General features: G+C 49.1%; 1 protein-coding gene and 1 long non-coding RNA gene across 9 annotated transcripts in view; one reads left to right on the top strand and one right to left on the bottom strand.

The window, feature by feature from the left end:
• Positions 1-23,717, top strand: part of KIFC3 (kinesin family member C3) — a 106,456-nt gene that overhangs the window by 37,263 nt on the left and 45,476 nt on the right. The gene's annotated exons all lie outside the window — the stretch shown is intronic.
• LOC108533913 (uncharacterized) lies at positions 10,599-16,273 on the bottom strand. Its single transcript, XR_014485096.1, has 4 exons — positions 15,946-16,273; positions 13,182-13,401; positions 11,431-11,653; positions 10,599-10,740 (listed from the first exon to the last, which is right to left on the bottom strand). It is a non-coding gene; the product is annotated as an uncharacterized LOC108533913 (long non-coding RNA).

The raw sequence follows: 23,717 nt of genomic DNA, 5'->3' as shown, positions 1-23,717 counted from the left end.
TCGTGATCCGCCCATCTCGGCCTCCCAAAGTGCTGGGATTACAGGCTTGAGCCACCGCGCCCGGCCCCAACCCAATATTTTTTAATGTTTAAATTTAAATTTAAACATTTAAAAACTCTAGCAGTTCCACTTCTAGGAATAGCGACTACCACCTGTAAATGAGATAAAAGATCTAGGTACAAGGACATTCTTGGAAGCATGGTGGTCGCAAAAGACTTGAAATAACTCAATTACCTGTTAATTACCTCTCTAGCGAGACTTCTTAATATGGCATCTATGAGCCTCCCTCTAGAAACTGAATGCAAAATCATCACATAGTTTTTTGTTTTGCTTTGTTTTGTTTGTTTCTCGAGAGAGAACTGGTTCAATCAGTTGGGTCCACTCTTTGAAAAAAGCACAACCATAGAAGGACAAGTGTGTGTGCATGATGTGGAGAGCTTTCCAACAGGGTGAAATGTGAAAAGCAAAGCACAGGATAGCATGTGAACTGCGTTCTGGGTTCCCATGGTGGGGCAAACAGGCATTTTGGGGTGTGGGCTTGTATGTGGGGACTATTCTGGGGAAGGACCCTCCAGCCACTGGTGGCAGTGATTCCCTCAGAGGAGGGGCACAGAGGATGGAGGTTAAACGTGAGAGGGAGACTTACTTTTCACCATAGTTCGTACTGTTTGAACATATTAAATGAGAAAACAAGCCAGGTGCAGTGGCTAATGCCTGTAATCCCAGCACTTTGGGAGACCAAGGTGGGTGGATAGCTTGAGTCCAGGAGTTTGAGACCAGCCTGAGCAACAGGGCAAAACTCTGTCTCTACAAAAAATGAAAAAAATTAGCTGGTCGTGGTGGTGCGCACCTGTAGTCCCCAGCTACTTAGGAAGCTGCAAAGTGGAAGGAGTGTTTGAGACTGGGAGGTCAAGGCTGCAGTGAGCCAAGATCATGTCACTGCACTCCAGCCTGGGTGACAGAGTGAGACCCTGTCTCCAAACAAAACAAACAAAAAACAAAACAAAACAAAACAAAAAAACAACCTCAGAGTTGTTCTCCAAAGAACCTAAGCAGATAGAGGCATTTGAACAGCAGAGCTGAGGCTGAACATGGGGCAGCTAATTTGGGTGGGCAGCTGCCACTCTAAATTAGGAAGGTGGCTAAGGTCAAAGCCTGACTCACAGCTGGCCCCACAGTGGCCTCAGGGGTTAAATGGAGTGGCGTCCTCCTGGCATGGTGTTTAACAGCCTGCTGCATGGAAGCTCATATTCTTGTTATAATCACACATACCTATGCTTTCATGAATGGAGCCGAAAGCCCATGTGCAAACCCCATTTTCCCTTCGAGGCTGGGGTGAAGCCAGAGTCTTGGTTTAGCACAGATGCTTGGCATTTGTTGAGGAGGGACAAAGAGAAGGAGCCTGGCCAGTGACTCATGAGGACTGATGGTGGTGCCTCTCCTCCACCTCTCTTAGGTGTGGGACTCGCCCCTCAGCAGGTAACAGGAGGCAAGTCCCTCAGGAGGTCATCTGTGTTGCAGAGCCGCCTGGGATTACCTAAGGGCTGGGCAATCTACCTGCTAGGAGGGCTGGGCTGGGGTGAGTTGTGCTGTAGGCCACATTCCTTGGTCATTAAGTGCCTTGTTGATATCCATCCATCCATCCATCTCATTGGTTCCGGCCGCAGTGATAGCTGAGTATGCTTGGGAGGCAGGTTAACTATTTCATGAGAGAGGGCCTGATCGAGAGGTGCCAATGGTGCTGGCTCACATTGGTCATCCCAGCACTTTGGGATGGATGGGAGGATCACTTGAGACCAGGAGATTGAGACCAACCTGGGAATAGAGCGAGACCCCATCTCTACAAAAAATGTGTAGAAAAAGGGACTGGGGGCGCAGGGCTGGCCTCCCTACCTTGTTCATTGCACCTACAGGGCCTCAGTAGTGATTTCAGGCAAAGGGCTACATAGAATCTTTTGTTTTTCTGTTTTTGTTTTTGCTTTTCTTTGAGACAGGGTCTTGTTCTGTCATCCAGGGTAGAGTACAGTTGTGCCATCTTGGTTCACTGCAACCTCCGCCTCCTGTGCTCAGGCAATCTTCCCACCTCAGTCTCCCAAGTAGCTTGAACTACAGGCATGCACCACCACGCCTGGCTAATTTTTGTATTTTTTGTAGGGATAGGGTTTCATTATGTTTCCCAGGCTGGTTATGAACTCCTGACCTGAAGTGATCTGCCTGCCTTGGCCTCCCAGAATGCTGGGATTACAGGTGTGAGCCACCACACCTGGCCCTACTTGGAATCTTGTTCTCTGCTGTGAACATCTCATTTTGCCAGAAAGCTCCTGGCCCATCTCTTGTTAGGTGGGCTGAGATGTCTGGTCTGCCCTCAGCCTACTCACTACAAGCCTGCCTCTAGCTGGTGATGCAGCCTCAGTGGCTCCCCCAGGGCAGCGAGCCTCACTGCTCACTGCATATGAACAGAGGTTCCTATGCACTCATGATCTCCATCTACAAAGCTTGCCTGGAATTAGGCTGACCGACCATCCTGGGAGTTTTCCAGCATGCAGGACTTTCAGTGCCAAGACCAGGACAATCCCAGGCAAACCTGGACGGTTGATCACCCTCCCTGGAAGCCTGCCACCAGCAGGATGTGCTCTCCCTGCCAGGACTCAAGGGCAGGAATCATGCTTTTCTTTTTTTCATAATTGCAGACTTTATTCTCGCAATTTTTCTATAGATTCCTCAAGTATTAACAGTTTAGGCTAGGTGTGGTGGCTCACGCCTATAATCCCAGCACTTTGCAAGACCCAGGAGGGCAGATCATTTGAGGTCAGGAGTTTGAGGCCAACCTTGCCAACATGGTGAAACCCCGTCTCTACTAATAATACAAAAAAAAAAAGTAGCTGGGTGTGGTGGTGCATATCTGTAACCCCAGCTACTCAGGAGGCTGAGGAAGGAGAATCACTTGAACCCGGGGGGCGGAGGTTGCAGTGAGCTGAGATCGTGCCACTGCACTTCAGCCTGGGCGACAGAGTGAGACTCTGTTTCTGAAATTGTTTAAGAGTTCAGTACATACATAATGCCTCTTAAGCCTTGAATACTTCGCTGTATATTTCCTAAAAACAAGAAATTCTCTTTTACAACTGTGAACCCAAAGTATCTGAGACAGGTCTCAATCGATTTAGAAAGTTTATTTTGCCAAGGTTAAGGACGTGCCTGCGACACCCCCTCAGGAGGTCCTGAGGACAAGTGCTCAAGGTGGTCAGGGTACAGCTTGCTTGCATACATTTTAGGGAGACATGATGTATCAATCCATACATACAAAATTTACATTGGTTCCACCTGGAAGTGTGGTGCAACTCAAAGCAGGGGCTTCCAGGTCCTAGGCTGATTTAAAAATTTTCTGCTTGGTAATTGGTTGAAAGAGTTATTATCAATAGGAAGAAATGTCTGGGTTATGATAAGGGGTTGTAGAGACATTGGCTTTGTCATGCAGATGAAGAATAGATTGTAAATGTTTCTTATTAGACTTAAGCTCTGTATTGATGTTAATGCCGGTAGACTTTTCCTGAATTCCAAAAGGGAGGAAAGTATAATGAGGCTTGTCCGAACCCTCTTCCATCATAGTCTGAACTAGTTTTTCAAGTTAACGCTGGAATGCCGTTGGCCGAGAGGAGGGGTTTATTCAGATGGTTGGGGGGCCTTAGAATTTAATTTTTGGTTTACATAACCAATATACAATGATCACAATCAGGAAATTAACATTGAAACAACACTGCTACCTAATAATCTACAGGCTGTATTGGGATTTTGTCAATTGCTCCAAGAATATCTTCCATGGCAAAAGGAAATCCAAGCTCTGTGTTGTTTTCAATCTGGAACAGTCTCTGAGTTTTTCTTTGTATTTCATGACACTGGCATTTTATTTATTTTATTATTTCATTTTATTTATTTTTTTGAGACGGAATCTCACTCTGTTGCCCAGGCTGGAGTGCAATGGCGCGATCTCGGCTCACAGCAACCTTCACCTCCTGGATTCAAGCCATTCTCCTGCCTCAGCCTCCTGAGTAGCTGGGATTACAGGTGCCCGCTGCCACACCCGGCTACTTTTTGTATTTTTAGTAGAGATGGGGTTTCACCATGTTGGGCAGGCTGGTCTCGAACTCCTCAAGTGATCCGCCCACCTCAACCTCCCAAAGTGTTAGGATCACAGGTGTGAGTCACTGCGCCCAGCCACATTGGCATTTTAAAAGAGGACAGGCCAGGTATTTTGTAGAATGAAAGACACTCCGGTAGGGCTTGGCACAGAACTGGCCCCTAACAAGTGCTCCTATGTATTGAGCACCTACTGTGTTCTAGGATCTTCCTGTACATGATCTCATTCATCTCTTCAACAACGCTTTGAGGGACAAGTGACTTGATTACTTTTGCACAGAAGGAAACGGGCTCAGAGAGGTTAAGAGGCTTGCCTGAGGGTGCTCAGTCTCAAGAGGTGGCTCCAAGCTTAACTCCAGAGCCCATTTTCTTAACGATATGGCCATTATGCCTTGGGGAATTTTCTTGTTTTACTTGTAGTTTTTTGGTATTTTTTGTTTTGTTTTATTTTGAGACAGGGTCTCACTCTGTCACCCAGGCTGAGTACAGTGGCTCCACCACAGCTCACTGTAGCCTTGACCTCCCAGGCTTAAGTGATCCTCTCACCTCAGCCTCTGGAATAGCTGGGACTACAGGCATATACCACCATGCCAGGCTAATCTTTATTTTTGGTAGAGACGGGTCTCACTCTGTCATGTAGTCTGGAGTGCAGTGGTGGGAACAAGACTCACTGCAGCCTCGAACTCCTGGATTCAAGCCATCCTGCCACCTCAGCCTCCCAAAGTGCTGGGACTACAGGCATGAGCCACCATGCCCACACAGATTTTTTTTTTTAACTTCTGGAATTCTGAGGTCAGCAGAGTATTTCATGGTCCTCAGCTATCTCCTACCTATAATAGCACCCCTCCCCGACCATGTATCAGTAGAGATAAGAAGGTTGACCTTTATACTTTCCCCAGGCCTACAAGAAACAGTGGGGAGGGGGGGCATTAGTCTTCAGCACTTAGGAAAGATTGCCAGCAAATGGGCACAGAGGATTGCAGGATGAAAGTTCACCTTTGAGTCTTGAAATCACTGCCTCCTAATTCAAGTCCTTGTTACAGATTGGGGCAGAAGATGGACTAAGAAACTCTTCCCTATTCTGGTCTCTGTGGTGGTAACTGCAGCTAAAGCAGCAGAGAGTTTTACCTGGTTTCCCTTCTTGCTTCCTGTCCCTGCACAAAGCTACAGCCAGAGACAGAACATCCCTTTACAAGGTCTGGTCATTCTACTCCAGGAAGTCCTCTTGGCCTGAGGCCCAGCCACCTGTCTTCACTCTCCCAATGTTTCCCCAGCTTCTACCTGGGCCTCAATCTCCCGGGCCACTCTCCTTGTCATACCCAATGGCCAGCCCAGTCTTTTCCCAGGCTTTGGGTTATTTATCTGTGACCCTGTGGTCCTCCTTTTTTTTTCTTTTTTTTTTTTTAATACAGAGGCTTGCTGTGTCACTCAGGCTGGAGTGCAATGGTGTGATCTTCGCTCACTGCAGCCTCGAACTTCTGGTTCAAGGGATCCTCCTGCCTCAGCCTCCTGAGTAGCTGGGACTATAGGTGTGTGCTACCACACCTGGCTAATTTTTTAAATAAACATTTTTTTTTTTTGTAGATGCAGAGTCTTGCTATGTTGTCCAGGCTGGTCTCAAACTCCTGGGCTCAAGTGATACTCCCACCTCAGCCTCCCATAGTGCTGGGATAATAGGCATGAGCCACTGCACCTTACCTGTATTCTCTATTGAATTAATTCATTTATTCATTCAACAAATATCCACTGAGGACCTACGTGGAAGCATTGTGCTAAGCGCTGGAGTCAGCAGGGAACAAGAAAAAGTCCTTACCTCTTGTCTTCATGAGAGAAAGACAATTAAGAAGTAAATGATAAATAAACAGGGTAATTGTAGGTTTTGCTAAATGCAACGAAGGAAATAAACCAGGAGGTTAAGGTAGAGAATAACTGGGAGCCATCAACTCTAAGATCACTCTGGGCTGGGCACAGCAGTTCACACCTGTAATGCCAGCACTTGGGAGGCTGAGCTGGGAGGATCACTTGAGTTCAGGAGTTCAAGACGAGCCTGGGCAATATAGTAAGGCCCCATCTCTACAAAGAATAAAAAAATGAGCTGAGTGTTATGGCATGCACCTACAGCCCCAGCTACTCAGGAGGCTGAGGTGGGGGATTGCTTGAGCCCAGGAATTCGAGGCTGCAGTGAGCTATGATCACACCACTGCACTGCACTCTAGCCTAGGTGACAAAGTTAGATCTTGTCTCTCAAAAAATAAAAAATAAAGTCATTCTGAAAAGCGGACAGCTGAGCTGCATGGAGTTCAAGGAATGGCACCCCAGGCAGAGGAAACAGTGAGTGCAAAGGCCCAGTGCCACATTTTAAAGTCAGAAGGTAGCCAGGTACAATGGCTCATGCCTGTAATCCCAGAACTTTGGCAGGCAAATCACTTGAAGTCAAGAGTTCAAGACCAGTCTGGTCAACATCATGAAACCCCATCTTTACTAAAAATACAAAAATGAACCGGGCATGATAGTGCACACTTGTGATTCCAGCTAGGCTGAGGCACAAGAATCACTTGAACCTGAGAGGCAGAGACTGCAGTGAGCTGAGATCCCACCACTGCACTCCAGCCTGGGCAAGAGTGAGACTCTGTTTCCAGAAAAAAAAAAAAAAAAAAAAGGCTGGGCATAGTGGCTCATGCCTGTAATTCGAGCACTTTGGGAGGCCAAGGTGGGTGGATCACCTGAGATCAGGAGTTCGAGACCAGCCTCACCAACATAGTGAAACACCAAACACCATCTCTACTAAAAATACAAAAAATGAGCTGGGCGTGGTGTTGGGTACCTATAATCCCAGCTACTCAGGAGACTGAGGCAGGAATATCGCTTGAACCCAGGAGGCAGAGGTTGGAGTGAGCTGAGATCATGCCCTTGCACTTCAGCCTGGGCAACAAGAGTGAAACTCCATCTCAATAAATAAATAAATAAATAAATAAATAAAATAAAAATAAAAGGGCCGGGTGCAGTGGCTCACACCTGTAATCCCAACACTTTGGGAGGCTGAGGTAGGCAGATCACGAGGTCAGGAGTTCAAGACCAGCCTGACCTTGAGGTGAAACATGGTGAAACCCCGTCTCTACAAAAAATACAAAAATTTGCCAGGCAAGGTGGCGGGAACCTGTAATCCCAGCTACTCAGGAGGCTGAGGCAAGAGAATGGCTTAAACCCGGGAGGCAGAGGTTGCAGTGAGCGGAGATCGCACCATTGCACTCCAGCCTGGATGACAGAGCGAGACTCCATCTCAATAAATAAATAAAATTTAAAAAAATAAAAAATAAATACAAATAAAGTTCAAAGGTGACAATCTCTCCTTTATATGTTAAGACTTCTCTGTCTGCCGTGTGCTGGTGTCCAAACAGGAGGTATCTCGGAGTCCAACCCTCCTGCTTGCGCCAAGTCATGTGCCCCACTCCTAGGCTCAAGCCATCCTCTCTCCTCAGCCTTCCAAGTAGCTAGCACTACAGGCACATGCTATTGTGGCTGGCTAATATTTTAATTTTTTGTAGAGACAGGGTCTCCCTGTGCTGCCCAGGCTGGTCTTGAGCTCCTAGGCTCAAGTGATCCTCCTGTCTTGGCCTCCCAAAGTGCTGGGATTACATGTGTGAGCCACCATGCCCAGCCAATAGTACGGATTTTGTGGGATCCTTGTTAGCATTCAATGAGAAGACGCTGGACCGTCCTGGAGCTACGTCTGGAGGGGGAGCTAACAGTGGGGCTGTGCCTGTACCTCGCCCTTTCTTGGCTGGGAGCAACTGGAGGAACAGCACCTGCCACACCTGCTACTGTCTCCCCAGACTCCGTGGCTCAGCTGTGAGCTGTGAGGGCCCCCTGGATTCTTGGATTTTCTCCACATTGTTACTGCTCAAATAGCTGGCCTTGCTGCTGGCAGAGAACAGACAAGGGATGAGGAGCTGATATTTGAGGAGGTAAATTTAAGCAGCAGGCTTACAATACGTTTTATGAGCTTGGCAGGTATAGCTGAAGTGGGTGTTATCAGTAAATACAGCAATGGCATTGATCACTCTGGGCAAATAGCCTCAAGGGGCTTACAAAGCCTTGGAATGTTCCCACGAGGTCTCCATTTGGAGCCTACATAGTGCAGTATGCTGGATCTGGGGTCAAAAGACCTGCCACTCAGCCAGGCTGGTGGTGCACTGAAGATCGTCCACCTCCAGCAGAAGCTATAATCCCAGCACTTTGGGAGGCCGAGGCAGGAGGATCCCTTGAGCCCAGGAGTTTGAGAACAGACTGGGCAACATAGTGAGATCCAGTCTCTACAAAAAGGTAAATTAGCTGGGCTTGGTAGCACACGCCTGTAATCCCAGCTATTAGAGAGGCTGAGGTAGCAGGATCACTTGAGCCTGGGAGGTCAACACTGCAGTGAGCTGTGATTGTGCCATTGTACTCCAGCCTGGGTGACAGAGCGAGACCCTGTCTCAAAAGAAAATCAAAAAGACCTTCCTCTCATTAGCTGTATGACCATGGCCACGTTAATTAATGGAGCCCACTGTTTCCTTATCAACTGTTTCCCAAGCCCCTCAAGATTGTGTTGGCAAGAAGAAAACGCAACAATAGACCAGGCATGGGGGCTCATGTCTATAATCCCAGCACTTTGGGAAGCTGAGGCAGGCAGACCACTTGGGGTCAGGAGTTCGAGACCAGCCTGGCCAACATGGTGAAATTCAATCTCTACTAAAAATAGAGGGTGCAGTGAGCAGAGATCACGCCACTGCACTCTAACCTGGGCAAAAGGAGTGAGACTCCATCTCAAAACATAAAAAAGAAAACAGACAAATAAGAAAGGAAGGAAGGAAGGAAGAAAAGAAAAGACAGAAGGAAAGAAAGAAAGAGAAAAGAAAGAAAAGAAAAGAAAGAAAAAAAGAAAAAGAAAGAAAGAGAAGAAAGAGACAATGGCCAGGAGAAGCTTTGTAAGTGATGAAGTGCTGAGCTTCTGTGAGGAGATGGTGATGATGTTGTAGTGTGAGTTCTAGAATCAGAGGCTGGGTGATTTCTGGCAAGTTGCTTAACCTGTCTGAGCCTCTTATCTGTAAGATGAAGATAAAAGCAATATCAGTCTTATTAAGAAGATTACATGTGGTATATTGAGTTGAATAGTGTTCCCCAAAATTTATATCCACCTGGAACCCTGGGAATATGACCTTATTTGGAACTAGGGCCTTTGCAGAGGTATGCAGAGGTCATACTGGATTAGCGTAGGCCTTAAGTCCAATATGACTGGTGTACTTCTAAGAAGAGGGAGATTTGGACACAGAGACATAGATACATAGCGAAAACACCATGTGCAGATGGAAAGAGATTGCTGTGACATGCCCATAAGCCGAGGTGCACTGAAGATCGCCCGCCTCCAGCAGAAGCTGGAAAAGGAAAAGAAGGATTCTCTCCCAGGCCTTCAGGAGGAGTGTGGCCCCGCTAACACCTTGAGTTTGGATTTCTGGCCTCTAGAGCTGTAAAAGGATACAGTCCTTTTTCTTTTACTTTTCTTTCTTCTTTTTTATTTTTATTTTATTTTCTATTTTTTGAGACAGAGTCTCTCTCTGTCACCCAGGCTGGAGTGCAGTGGTGCGATCTCAGTTTATTGCAACCTCTACCTCCCAGGTTCAAGCAATTCTCCTGCCTCAGCCTCCTGAGTAGCTGGGACTACAGGCTCCTACCCCCACACCCGGCTAATTTTTACATTTTTAGTAGAGACAGGGTTTCGCCATGTTGGCCAGGCTGCTCTCAAACTCCTGACCTTAGGTGATCTGCCTGCCTCGGCCTCCCAAAGTGCTGGGATTACAGGTGTAAGCCACCGCGCCTGGCCAAGAGAATACGTTTCTGTTGTTTTAAGTCATGCAGTTTGTGGCAGTTTGCTACAGCAGCCTCAGGAAATGAATGCATGTGATAATCCAGAAAAAGCACTCCATGCCATGGTGCCCGGCATGTAGTGAGTGTGAAGGGTGAGCTGTGATTATTATTGTTCTCATTCTTAGTATTACGGTTCAAGGTCGGTTGTGATGGCCACAGATTTGGTCATAGGGAGACCCCTCTAACCTCCCTGGACTCAAGTCTTGCTGGGGGTGGGGAGGGATGGGTTCCCTGGTCATGGTTTCCCATGAGCTCCTGCCCGGAATGGGTGGCTGTCCTTGTGGCAGTGGCTGACTTCCACAGATCCCTGAGGGGAGGGTTCTGTTGAGGTTGGTGGGGGTGCCTTCTACGAGTCCTGGTTGTGGGGAGGGGTGGAGGCTGCTTGGTGTGGCAGCTGCCCAGGGCTGGTTTCTGGAGCACAGCTCAGCAGATGCCTCAGGAACCTGTCTGGCAACAACATTCCTCTGCCATTCAGAGCAGCTGGCTGTCACTCGCAGCCCATTGTGGTTTTGTAAGGCGCAGACAAGGAACGTCAGCTGCTTCCCAGCAGGGCCCGTGAGTCACTTCAGCAGCTCTGAGCCCAGAGTTTCCCCTGTGGAGGCCAAAACCCTTGCCTCTCGGCCCAGCTTCTGTCCTGTGACCAAAGGTGGGTCTTCTGAGGCCTTCCTCAAGAGGAAGCCAGGAGGGGCAGGCCCCAGGATCCTGAAGACACACGGGAAGACAGATCCCACCACACTTCCCTACTTCCTCAGCCTTCTGGGCTTGGGGCAAGGAGTGTCTTTTGGGTTGACACTTTTCAGGCCTCGGTTTTTCTCACCTGTGAATGGAGATGTTGTGAGAACTTGATGAACTTTTAGAAGTGACAGCACCCTCCGCTTTCCTCTCCCCAGCATCTCAGGTAGCAGGTCAAATGGTTCAGAGCCGCTGGTAAGAGGATTTGACCACATCCCTTCCTGTGGGTACGTGGATGGCCACTCATTAACATCAGGACCAAGGAGGCCTCAGGAGAAAAAGGGACAAGACTTCTGAAAACCCTCACCCCAGGTGAAGTTCCAGAATGTAAAAGCCTGTTTGTAGCAGGGATGACCCAGCCAAGTTCATCCTCGAATGGACACCGGCGTCTCCGGGCAGCACTCGCCACAGGGCACAGACTCAACCCAGGTGCCAAGCACTGCATGTGTGCCTGAGGTGGGGGAGTGGCAGGAAAGGAGTCTGGGGGTGTTTGGGGGTGTGTGTAGTGACTCAGAAGAACTTGGTGATCCCACGGACCCAGGCAACTTGGCCATGGGACAAGCCGTGGCTGGGTGGAGTTGGCAGGGGGCAGACAGACATTTGCTCCCCTTCCCCCAGGCCCCGAGTGGAGTGTTTAGCAGGAATACCCACTTCGCTTACATTTTTGGAGCCTCCGTTTCCAACATCAGGTGCAGCAGCCACGTAGGGGCACCCCTGGTCTCCCTGGTGAGGGGACTCAGGCATCAGTGTTGGTCTTGGAGGGCATCCTGGTAGAAGAGTCAGGCCAGGCGCCGACGTGGTCCCAGCTCAGCCAGGTTGGGGGTGATGGGCAGAGAGTCTTGTAAGCAGCCCCTGGGGCTTTGGAAAATGCTTGGAGCGGATCCTAGAAAACATGTGGCAGTGGGGGGGTGCGGTGTGGATCTTGAAGCACAGAGATGTACCTGTGACCTTGAGCTAACAGAAGTAACCTGGAGCTACTCTGGTTACAAATGAGCACAATTCTACCTCCAGTCAGCCTCCCAGGACCCCCACAGCCTTGGGCACCATTTATCCAGGTGGCTTGTTTGCCACCGGGCTCTGTGCATTGCAGGACTGGTTTGGGCAGAGTCTGTTTCTGTGGATAGAGGCAGGGCTGCTGTGAGAAGTGAAAGGAGGCCACTCCAAGTCCCCAGCCACAACAGACTGCCAGCATCAGCCTCCAAAGATGGTATCACCCCAGCCAGGACCGGGCCAGGCCTGCGGGTTCTAGAGCATGTGCAGAACTTTGTTTCTGAAACTCCTTCCTATCCAAGGCTGGTTCCAGTTCTAGCCATACTTGAATTTTGCTGAGTTTGAGTATCTGCTGTGTGCTAGGTTTTGTAGTGGATAAAAGAAGGGCAATAATAGGCCAGGCACAGTGCCTCGCACCTGTAATCCTAGCATTTTGGGAGGCCAAGGTGGGTGGATTGCTTGAGCTCAGGAGTTCAAGACCAGCCTGGGCAACATGGTGAAACCCCATCTCTACTAAAATACAAACACTTAGGTGTGTTGGTGTATGCCTGTAGTCCCAGCTACTTGGGAGACTGAGGCAGAAGAACTGCTTGAATCTGGGAGGCAGAGGTTGCAGTGAGCTGAGATCGCACCACTGCACTCCAGCCTGAGTGACAGAGCATTTGTCTCCAAAAAAAAAAAAGAATGACAACAATGGTGGTAGTCCTAATGACAGTGACAGTTTCTTCATCTGTAACATGGGATGATTATAGTACCCGCCTCATAGGTGCTGTAAGGATTAAATGGGATAGTAGCATATAGTACCTGGCACATAGTACGTGCTCAGTAAATATTACCTGTTAATGAGGAAACTGAGGCTCAGAGAGGTTAAGGGCCTTACCCTAAGTCACACAGCATGGGAGTCTGAATCAGGGACCTCCAATCTAATGTAGGAGACTGACAGTCCCTCACAGTTGTGAATCCAGTGCTAGGTGAGCTAAGGGAAGGGGAGGTAGTCCTAGGGGACTTCTGACTAGGTATCAGGAGTCCCCACGGAGGAGGTGGTCCTTTCATTGAGCCTCACAGGTAAACAGCTGCAGGTAGAGATGTGGGGGTGGGGGCGGAGCATATGGAAAACTCAAGGACCAGAAAGAGGGTGCCTTGGGGGATCAGTGGGAAAAAAGGCCAGGCACAGCAGCTGCAGGCAGATGGTGAAGAGCCCTGAATGCATGCTGAGGAATGGCCCACAGTGACAAGGACCCCACTGACTGTGCCCTTGAGAGGCAGTGTGGTGCAGTGGTTCAAGACCTGGACTCTGCAGCCAGCCTGCCCCAGTCAAATCTATAGCAGGGGGACAGTAGCGGGATGTACAGGAAGAATAGGCAGGGGTGACTGCACAGCTCCAACCCAGTGCCAGGGTAAATCCCTTCACCTCTGCCTACCTGTCTACCAGGGACTGTGTGGCTTTTATGTCCAGGAGAGCATGGGGTTCTGTCTTCAGGCTGTGACTCTGGAGATGCCTTGAGTCTCCTGAGTCCCCGGGTCTCTTCCCCCTGAAGGCATGTGCTGCAGAGGCTGTGAGGATGCCAAGCCCACCTGCGTGATTAGTGCCCGGGTGCAGGGAGTTGCTGGACACATGCAGGATGCCAGGTGGGAGGTTTGCTTCAGAGTACAGGAAATCCTAATTATTGTCATGCAGGTACTCAGCAGGCATGCAGGTTTGACCCCAGGGCTGGGATTCTCAGAAGGTGGTTAGAGTCTCCATTTGTTCACTTAAGACAGGGGCATCCGGTGCCATTTGCCTCAGGAGGTGGGCGTGAAGAGCATAGGACAGGGAGGCGTGGAGGGGTGGAGTGGCGTGGGGCAGCGCATGCTTTCTGGGTTATCTGGAGATTTAGACAGGGACACTGTGCCTCCAAGATCCTCTGAGTTCTCCTTTTCCTTTTTTTTTTTTAATTTATTTTTTTTTTATTTTGAGACAAAGCCTTGCTTTGTTGTCCAGGCTGGAGTGTAGTGGTGCAACCTTGGCTCACTGCAACCTCCGCCTCCCGGGTTCAAGTGATTCTCCTGCCTCAGCCTCCTGAGTAGCTAGGATCACAGGCATGCACCACTACGCCTGACTAATTTGTGTATTTTTAGTAGAGATGGGATTTCACCATGTTGAGCAGGCTGGTCTCAAACTCCTGACCTCAGGTGCTCCACTAGCTTCAGTCTCCCAAAATGTTGGGATTACAGGCGTGAGCCACTGTGCCCGGCCAGGTTCTCCTTTTTCAACAGTAAGTTGCCCAAACAGTACAAGTGGAATGAGCTCCAGCCTCTTATTGGCCAGTTTAGCCCTCATGATGGATCCCTTGCACCTGTGCCCCGGGCTCAGCATTAGGTCTAGGCTGGGGTTGCCTCTTGGGCAGCGGCATCTGCCTGTGCCCCCGATTGCCAAGCAGACATGGCTGGACCAGTTGGTGGGGGCCCCTCACGAGCAGCAGGTATTCTTTACTTACACTTTCTGGAGTGTTAAGATGTTTCTAGGCAACTGAGAGCGCCCTGGCCAGCCCGGTGTTTCGGTGTTTCCAGTCCAGGCTTTGTTTCCAGGCCCTCCCTGTCTGAGCAACACCTCACCTCACCCTGACTCACAGGGTCTCTCCCGCTCCGCCTCCAGCAGTTTTCTTGCCACCCTCCCCGCATTCCTCCAGGTCCACACACACCTGCCCTTTGATTCATGGTTCTTTCCTCTCTGAGGAGAGCAAGCACCAGAGGCCAGGGCCCCATCACCTTCGGTCAGCAGCTGGGGCCACCACCTGCCACTGGGTGTCTTCACACACACCTTTCCTGGGCTCTGGAGCGAGGCTGCTTAGAAGGGGATGATTGGAGAGGGGCTGGATGCTGAGGGCCCTATTCCAGAAGGCAAATCTCAAAGGCAGCTCTGGCCTGACTTCTTTTTTTTTTTTTTTTTTTTTTAAGAGATGGGGTCTCGCTCTGTCACCTAGGCTGTACTGCAGTGGTGTGATCATAGCTCACTACAGCCTTGAACTCCTGAGCTCAAGTGATTCTCTGGCCTCAATCTTTTTTTTTTTTTTTTTTTGAGACGGAGTCTCACTGTCACCCAGGCTAGAGCGCAGTGGCACAATCACAATCTCGGCTCACTGCAACCTATAACTCCCAGGTTCAACTGATTCTCCACAGCCTCCTAAGTAGCTGGGTTTACAAGCATGTGCCACCATGCCCGGCTAATTTTTGTATTTTTAGTAGAGACAGGGTTTCACCATGTTGGCCAGGCTGGTCTCAAACTCCTGACCTTAAATGATCCATCTGCCTCAGCCCCCCAGAGTGGTGGGATTATAGGCGTGAGTCACTCCGCTTGGCCCCACACCTCAGTCTTCTAAGTAGCTGGGACCATAGGTATGCACCACCATGCCCAGCTAATTTTTTAATGTTTTTGTGGAAATGGGGTCTTGCCATGTTGCCCAGGCTGGTCTCAAACTCCTGACCTCAAGTGATCCTCCCTCCTCTGCCTCCCAAACTGCTGGGATTACAGGCGTGAGCCATCGTGCTTGGCCTGACCTCTGAGTAGGTCTCTCTCTGTCCTGTCCTCCTTCCCTCCTTCCTCCTTTTTCTCTTAAACGGCTTTATTGAGATATAATTATCATACCATAACATTCACCTGTTTAAAGTGTACAGTCCAATTGTTTTTAGTATATTCACAGAGTTGTATAACTGTCACCATAATCTAACTTTAGGACATTTTATCATGCCCCAAAGAAGCCCCATTCATAGTCACTCCTCATTCTCCCTCCCACCTCCCAGGTCCTGGCAACCACTCAATTATTTTCTTTCCGTGGAGTTCCTTGGTGACGCAACTGTGAACAGTGAAGCCAGCCCCAGGTGGCTGAGGTGGGATGGTCCTGCCCTTGGATCAGGTTTTCAGCAAGCAGAATCCCAGAGTGGGCCATCCAGCTGGCCCACTCACTTCCTCGTGGCTGTAGCCCTGAGAAGGTCACCAGTCCTCATTTACCCAGGGAGGGGCATGAGACCCAGAACAGGGAGGAAATCTGACCAAGGTCACATCGTGCGTAGAGGACGCAGCTCCTGCTGGCAGTACCCACCATCTCCGGCACTCCAAGCTGCCTTCCCATAGCAGCCCCTACACATCCATGGGCCTCCCACTGGCCTCAGTCTCTCCATCTGTACAATGGGAATAATAACACCTACCACACATGTTGCGGGGATTGAACAAAAGCAAAGGCAATCCTGTGTGTAAAGACTTTTTCCCTGTGCCTGGCATGAAGCTGTCCCTCAGCCCATTGCTGAAGTTTAATTAGATTAAATTCCCATCCTGGCATTCAGGGCCCTGTACATTCTGGTTGTCTGGGGTGGATGGAAATTTGTCCCTCCCCTCCCCTAGAAGGTGGCAGATGGAAGCCACTGGAACCACAGGATGCTTGCTGCTTCCTCTCGGTCACCTGGAAGCTGTTGGTGTCGGCAGGGCAGGCAGGAGGTTGACACTAGTGGCGATGACTAAGCACCGAGAGCTGTGAGAGTCTGGTTAATCAGCAGCGTCAAAACTTCCTGTTGCTGTTTGCAAACAAGGGCCACCCCTGGAGGAGGAGGACCAGAGCTAGGGGAGAGGCTGCGCGTCACAGAACCTCAGCAAAGCAATGCTACAGTTTAAAGGCAGCAGCAGCAGTGGTGCTAAGAGTTCAGCACGTGGTCAGGGGCTGTGGCTATGGCTTTCCAGGAGCATGTGGCTTCCCTTATGGCCCCTGTCCCCATCTCCCTACCCAGGAGAAAAAAATTTTTTCCCCAGCAGTAGCTGATTGACTTATTGCAGAGGAGCCCCAATGAAGTGTCAGGGTGTGAGAGCAGGAATCATGGTGGTGACACCTGATGAGACTCATCTGTCTAGGATGAGCCAGAGTGTTGAACCGCGGGGTACCAAGGCGTTCCAGGACCAACCTTGGAAGATCTCTGGGGGCTTAAGAGCAGGCAGGGATTGGGAGCACTGAGACAGTGCTCTCAGACCCACCTGTCCTGGCCCAGCAGACAGAAACACTCCCAGCCTGAGCACCTGGCAGAAGAACCAGATACGTCCCTCTGGTGACAGCCATCGCTCAGATATCTTCATATATGCCTCATGCCTCCCAGGAGAACCAGCCAGGGTGAGAATTCCAGATCCAAGAGAAAAACTGTAAATTAGCGTGAAGAGTAGTTCTCGTCAAAAAATGCTGCCAACAGTGTAAATTTGGTACAGGCCTTCTGAGGGGCAATCTGGCAACATGTTTAGAAAGCGAAAAAAAAAAAAATGCTCAGACTCTTTATTCAGAAAGATTTTTTATGAAATTGACAACCTCTCTTCTCCCTTCCCTCCCCACACCAGGGAATGAACGGGCTATGTGGGTGGCAATGGTGACAGCAATGCTGTTTATAAAAGTGACAAAAATGGGAGCTACTCAAATATCAGACCCTATGGAATGGCCAGCTCAGTCAGGGCACAGGCTTTCAGTGGAATATTATGTAGCCATTTAAAATAGTTTTTTGCTGGGTGCAGTGGCTCACAGCTGTAGTTCCAGTACACGGGAGGCTGAGGTGGGAGGATCGCTTCAGCTCAGGAGTTTAAGGCTGCAGTGAGCTCTGATTATGCCACCTCACTCCAGCCTGGGTGAGACAGCGAGACCCCAAATCTAAATAAGTGAATAAATAAAAATACTTCTCAGCCATTTTTATTGAGTGCTAGGTGTGCCCCAGACACTGGAACCTCCATTCTGAATGTGACCTTGGCCTTATCCTATGACGTCTGTACTTCAGAAAAATGCAGGCCTTAGGAGGAAAAAGTGACATGGAAAATGCTTATTATAATAATTTTTAAAAACTTTAGAGATGGGGGTCTTGCTATGTTGCCCAGGCTGACCTCAAACTCCTGGGCTTAAGTGATCCTCCCACCTCTGCCTTCCAAGAAGCTGGGCCACAGGCGTGAGCTACCATGCCCAGCACTTACATGATTCAAAGTAAGAAAAGGCAGAGTAAAAAATTCTATCCAGTCTTTGCCTCCCACTATAACTGCAGCTTGTGTTTGCAGAAACGCCAATTGTGTGCCAGATGCTGGGCTGAGGGTGCTATGTGCTTGCTCTAATTTACATCTCACCATAACTCAATGGGTTAGACACTAGCCCTACTCTCATTTTCACAGGAGGAAACTGAGGCACAGAGGAAGTGACTGAGCCAGTGACTGAGCTCAAACCCAGGTCTACCTGGCCCCAGAGCCACCTTTAGCCACTCCTCTGTACTGTCATCTCCTTAACACAGAAATGACATCAGCTCATGGTCAGATACTGGAAGGAAAAATCTGGACCAATGACAATAAGTGAAGGGTGGTTTTTGTGTTTTCCCTCTCTCTTTTGATTTCTATTAGATTTGTCCAGAAAAAAAAATTTAAGTTCCAAACCAAAAACTGCCACCTAGAATTTGTAGCAGGTGGGGAGAAGTGAATGAGGAAGTGGGGAAAAATGGGAATGATGTTAATAACGCATGTGCTGGCTTAAAATCCGGAGCTAGAACAATTTAGGAGCAAGGAGGAAAGCGGCAGACCACTTAGTGAGGAGGAGCCCGGAGGCTTCTGGAGGATGGTGACAGGATCCTCCGGCTGGGAGGCAGGCCTGGGGTGGGGCTTATTTGGCCCGTGCTACTCTCAGGGCGGTTATTGCTAAATCTTTTTATTACCTGGTGCTTACGTCCATTATCTCCTCAATGTTTGCATTCCTCTCATTTTTTTTAGACTACAGGAAATGATAAAGGGGAAAAAAACCCACAAAGCCTCGGTTTGCTTTTAGCCTTGGAGTGCTAAGAGGGAGGGAATCTCCGCCAAATTCTTCCTTGAGTCATAAAGAGGTTTTAGGTTCCCCTAAACTGAGAGTTAGGGGAGTACTGTCGAGTTCAGTCATTTTGGCCAATGCAGAAAGGCAGCCACCATTTGGATATTTTAAAGCAAGGTGGTTTTCTTTTTATTTTCTAGTCCCCTTAGAAGGTTTTATTTTTCCCTCCCTCCCTCCCTCTTTCTCTCTTTCTTTCTTTCTTTTTTTGAGACAGGATCTTGCTCTGTTGCCCAGGCTGGAGTACAGTGACATGATCATAGCTCACTGCAGCCTCAAACTCCTGGGCCCAAGCCATCCTCCCACCTCAGCCTCCCGAGTAGCTGGGACCACAGGCCGGTGCCACCACGCCTGGCTAGTTGTTTTGTAGAGACAGGGTCTCAATATATTGTTCAGGCTGGTCTAGAACTCCTGGCCTCAAGCAATCCTCCTGTCTCATGAGCCATTGTGCCTGGCCTGCAAGGTGATTTTCTTGGGGGAAAGATTGCCTTGGTTCTCTGAAAATGGGAGAACTGTTTTCCCCTGTTAATACAGTTTCTAGAAAGGAAGGGACACAGGGAGCAGGAAGGCGAGAGGGAGATAAAAGAGTGAGAAAAGTACCATTTGTTTAAATATCACTTGAACACCTACTGCCTGCTGAGCTGGGTCTAGAGCAGACAAGGATGAGAGGAATTTACAGTCCAGTCAAGGGTCATCCAAGACCACCACCTCTCCATGCCCACTGAGGAGCGTGGCTTCCTGAGAGCTTGCAGCTGTGAGCCTTGTGCCAGACCCCCTGAGGTGCTCAGATTGAGTCACATGCCCAAGACCTGCAGTTGGTGACATGCAAAGCTGGAAACCAAATTCATGCTTGTGGGGCTGGGTGCAGGGCCATGCTCTTCGCCTCCAAGAGCTCCTCCACAGGGTTTTGTGTGTGTGTGTGTGTGTGTGTGTTTGACAGAGTCTTGCTCTGTTGCCCAGGCTGGGTGTAGTGGCATGATCTTTGCTCACTGAAACCTCTACCCCCTGGGTTCAAGCAATTCTCCTGCCTCAGCCTCCTGAGTAGCTGGGATTACAGGCACCCGCCAGCACGTCCGGGTAATTTTTTTTTTTTTTTTTTGAGACGGAGTCTTGCTCTGTCGCCCGGGCTGGAGTGCAGTGGCCGGATCTCAGCTCACTGCAACCTCCGCCTCCCGGGTTCACGCCATTCTCCTGCCTCAGCCTCTCGAGTAGCTGGGACTACAGGTGCCCGCCACCTCGCCCGGCTAGTTTTTTGTATTTTTTAGTAGAGACGGGGTTTCACCCTGTTAGCCAGGATGGTCTCAATCTCCTGACCTCCTGATCCACCCGTCTCGGCCTCCCAAAGTGCTGGGATTACAGGCTTGAGCCACCGCGCCCGGCCGATTTTTGTATTTTTAATAGAGATGGGTTTTCGCCATGTTGGCCAGGCTGGTCTAGAACTCCTTACCTCAGGTGATCGCCTGCCTCAGCCTCCCAAAGTGCTGGGATTACAGGCATGAGCCACCGCATCCAGCCTCCTCCGCAGTTCTTTCTGAGATGCTCATGATGAATGATTTCAGAGGTATTGGAAGACTGGAAGATGTGGATTCAAAAAAGCAGCTAATTGGGTCAGGATTACTTAATATGCGGCTCACTCCAGAATGAGTTTCTCCAACTTCAATAAATGTTCTGTTACCCAGAAGCATGAGAGGACACACTTCACAGCTGCAGGGCACTCCTTCCTGACCACATGGAAATAATTGCTAAGGAGCCTTCTCTTACTTCCTTTTGGTAGAAATTATCATTACTTTACATGGGAAGAAAGTCTGTTTGGGTACATTTCATGCACCTGTTCTTCCCTTCTGAATTCTACAGGATCTATGGATTTTATTCAATGAGCATGTCTGTGATACCAGGCCCTGAGCTGGGGTCAGCTGAGGCTTTCCCTGTGATCAAGTCAGGAAAGGATCCTGTCCTGAAGGAGCAGATGGTATAGACAGGAATGCCATCATGATCCAGGGTCAGGGATGCTGCAGGGGGTGGGTTGAGCCCACCTGCTGGTGCCTGGGAGGGTCAAGGAAGGTGACCTCTAAGCTTGAAGGAGGGACAAGCAGGTATGGAATTGACCAGGGAAGGGTTAGTGGAGGCAGATGAGAATGGGGTGAAGGAGAGGGACTTTCCAGGCAGTGAGGACATTTGCAAAGGCTCAGAGAAGACTTGATCTCAGGTTAAATCATTTCAAATGGGAAAATCATGTAAATCTTATCTGTGCTTTACTCTGGGTTGCTATGAGAATCAGATTAAACACAATCTGGCTTTTCACTCCCCTTCTTTCCTTTCTTTTGGGGAGCAGAACTCTCAGGCTCTTGGCCACTTCTCTGACGAATACCTGAGCAGTAAGGGGTTTCAGGCCCTTTGAACACAAAGATGGGCCAGGTGTGGTGGCTCACGCTTGTAATCCAAGCACTTTGGGAGGCTGAGGCAGGCAGATCACCTGAGGTCAGGAGTTCAAGATCAGCCTGGCCAACATGGCAAAACCCTGTCTCTACTAAAAATACAAAAATTAGCTGAGCGTGGTGGCGCATGCCTGTAATCCCAGCCACTCAGGAGGCTGAGGCAGGAGAATCGCTTGAACCCAGGAGGCAGAGATTTCAGTGAGCTGAGATTGCGCCACTGCACTCCAGCCTGGGCGACAGAGTAGAGACTCTGTTTCAAACAACAACAACAACAACAAAGTCTATGGGCATACCACCGTGAACGCACCTGATCTTGTCTGAACACAAAGATGGCGCTGCTAGCCCCTGCCTGGGGATGGGGTGGATGTGGGCGTGGAATTACAGTGTTCTGGACACTGTGTTTTGTCTGGCCTTCCCTGAGACAGCTATGCCTCTGCCAGAGGTAGGCAGGAAGGGTTAAGGCTGAGGCAGGAGGTTAAGAGTCCTCCCTCAAGGGTTTAGGACTTCAGTGTTGGGATGGCCAGGTTTCAGCAAAATTTCCACCTTCCCTGCGGCCAGGAAAGTTGGCAGCCTCCTATGTAAATCATCAGCGAAGTTTCTGGGTTAGAAATGACCTTGGAGTCGGTATGTAGTTCCTGGTGACATTGTACATTCTTAAATTCCAACAACTGGGATGGGCATAGTATGGTGGCTCGTGCACATAATCCCAGCACTTTGGGAGGCTGAAGCAGGATGATCACTTGAGGCTAAGATTCTGAGACCAGCCAGGGCGACAGAGCTAGACCCCGACTCCACACAATATGTTTTTTTAAAAAAATTGAGTCATGCCGGGTACGGTGGCTCACGCCTTCAATCCCAACACTTTGGGAGGCTGAGGTGGGTGGATCACTTGAGGTCAGCAGTTTGAGACCAGCCTGGCCAACATGGTGAAACTCTGTCTCTACCAAAAATATAAAATATTAGCTGGGTGTGGTGGTCTGTGCCTGCAATCCCACTGCACTCCAGCTTGGATGACAGAGCGAGACTCCGTCTCAAAAAAAAAAAAAAAAAAAATTGAGTCAGGCACTGTGATTCACATCTTCACATCTGTAATCCCAGGACTTTGGAAAGCCAAGGTAGAAGGATCCCTTGAGCCCAGGAGTTCGAGACCAGCCTGGGCAACGTAGTGAGACACCCCCGTCTCTACTAAAAAAAAAAAAAAAAAAAAAAAAAAAAAAAAAAAAAAAAAAATTTAGCTAGGCACAGTGGTGTATGCCTGTAGTCCCAGCTACTCAGGAGGCTAAGGTGGGAGGATCACTTGATCCTGGGAGTTTGAGGCTATAGTGAGCTATGATTGCATTACTGCACTCCAGCCTGGGCAACAGATCAAGATCTTGTCTCAAAAATGCAACAACGATGAAACAAGTAGTTTTTACATTTCAAATCAGAGTTTTGCTAGAATTCCAAAAATACAACCTCCTTATACTTCAATTTTCTTTTTCTTTCGCTGGTGCTTTGATCTTAGTAAGTTGTTATACCCATATGCATCTGATAGTACTGTGTGAGTACCTACTGTACTCATAGCTCTATCACACACTGCATTTGTGAACAGACTTTCTGAGGCTCACTTTCCTTTCCTGAAACATGGGAATATGACGGTACTGGTGTTCATAGGGTGTTCAGGGTTAAATGGGATTTTGTTTATAAAGAGCTTAGTGCCGTGCCTGACACAGTGTTAGCTTCAATAATGGCATCTATTATGTACACAGAAAAAAAAAAGATTTCTAAGTGTTGGCAGCATTTATCTCCAGTGGGTGGGATATGGTTACAATGAACATCTATTACTTTTGTAATCAAAGCAAAAGAACAATAAATGTTATTATTAATTTTAAAATCTGGCTTTGGCTTTGGTGGGAAGGACCTACAGTTAATGTCAATGTACTCAATCCCTGAGTAAGAAAAAACCTCCAGTTTTGAACAAGGACTTTAAAGACAAACATTCTGCCCTCCCCCCGCCCCCATCAACTCACTGTAATCAAGGGAGTTAGATACTAAATCAGAATTCTAGAGACATTTTACCTTCATCCACCCTGGCAGTCCCCTGGATCACTGCTGTTTTGAGGGCAGGCAGGGGAATTCAGAGATCTTAACTCCCCAAATAAGGCTTTCTCTCCCATTGGAAGGGTTCTTCGGTGTGGTGTTCAGCTGGAAATCTAACTCTCTAGGGAATGATTCGAGGAGCATGACATTCACCCTCTATCAGGCCTTCACTGAGGAATCTCAGTTGGCAAATAAAGCATGCACTAGGCTGCTTCCAGCTGGGGGACTGTGACTGTCCTGCTCTGGTGTCCAGAACAAGCTGAGGCCCAGGCCCTTGGCTCCGTCTCTGGTCGAGATTCTTGACTGGCAGCCCAGCGCCTGGGCAGCCGTGGGAGATAGAACCCACCTGGAGCTGCCCGACCCCCTCCAGTCCTCTCCTTGATCTTCTTGGGCAATCCCCTGACAAGCAGGAAGGGGCAGAGTACCCACCCTCCTGGGATTATCTGCAGAACCATCAGCCTGCACAGGCTGGCTTCAGAGTGACTTGCTTTCTCCTCTTCCGCACCCGGGGGTGTGTATGGGGTGTGTGTGTGGAGGGTGAGGGAGAATATTGCTGCTGGCTCTGGAATAAAATGCTGCCTCTGTTTGGGAGACAAAGAACAGA

Source organism: Rhinopithecus bieti, unplaced genomic scaffold (genome assembly GCF_001698545.2).
Source record: "Rhinopithecus bieti isolate Rb0 unplaced genomic scaffold, ASM169854v2 scaffold_11161, whole genome shotgun sequence".
Lineage (NCBI taxonomy): Eukaryota > Metazoa > Chordata > Mammalia > Primates > Cercopithecidae > Rhinopithecus > Rhinopithecus bieti.
The sequence above is the reverse complement of the archived record's forward strand: the minus strand, read 5'-3'. Positions and strand labels throughout refer to the sequence as shown.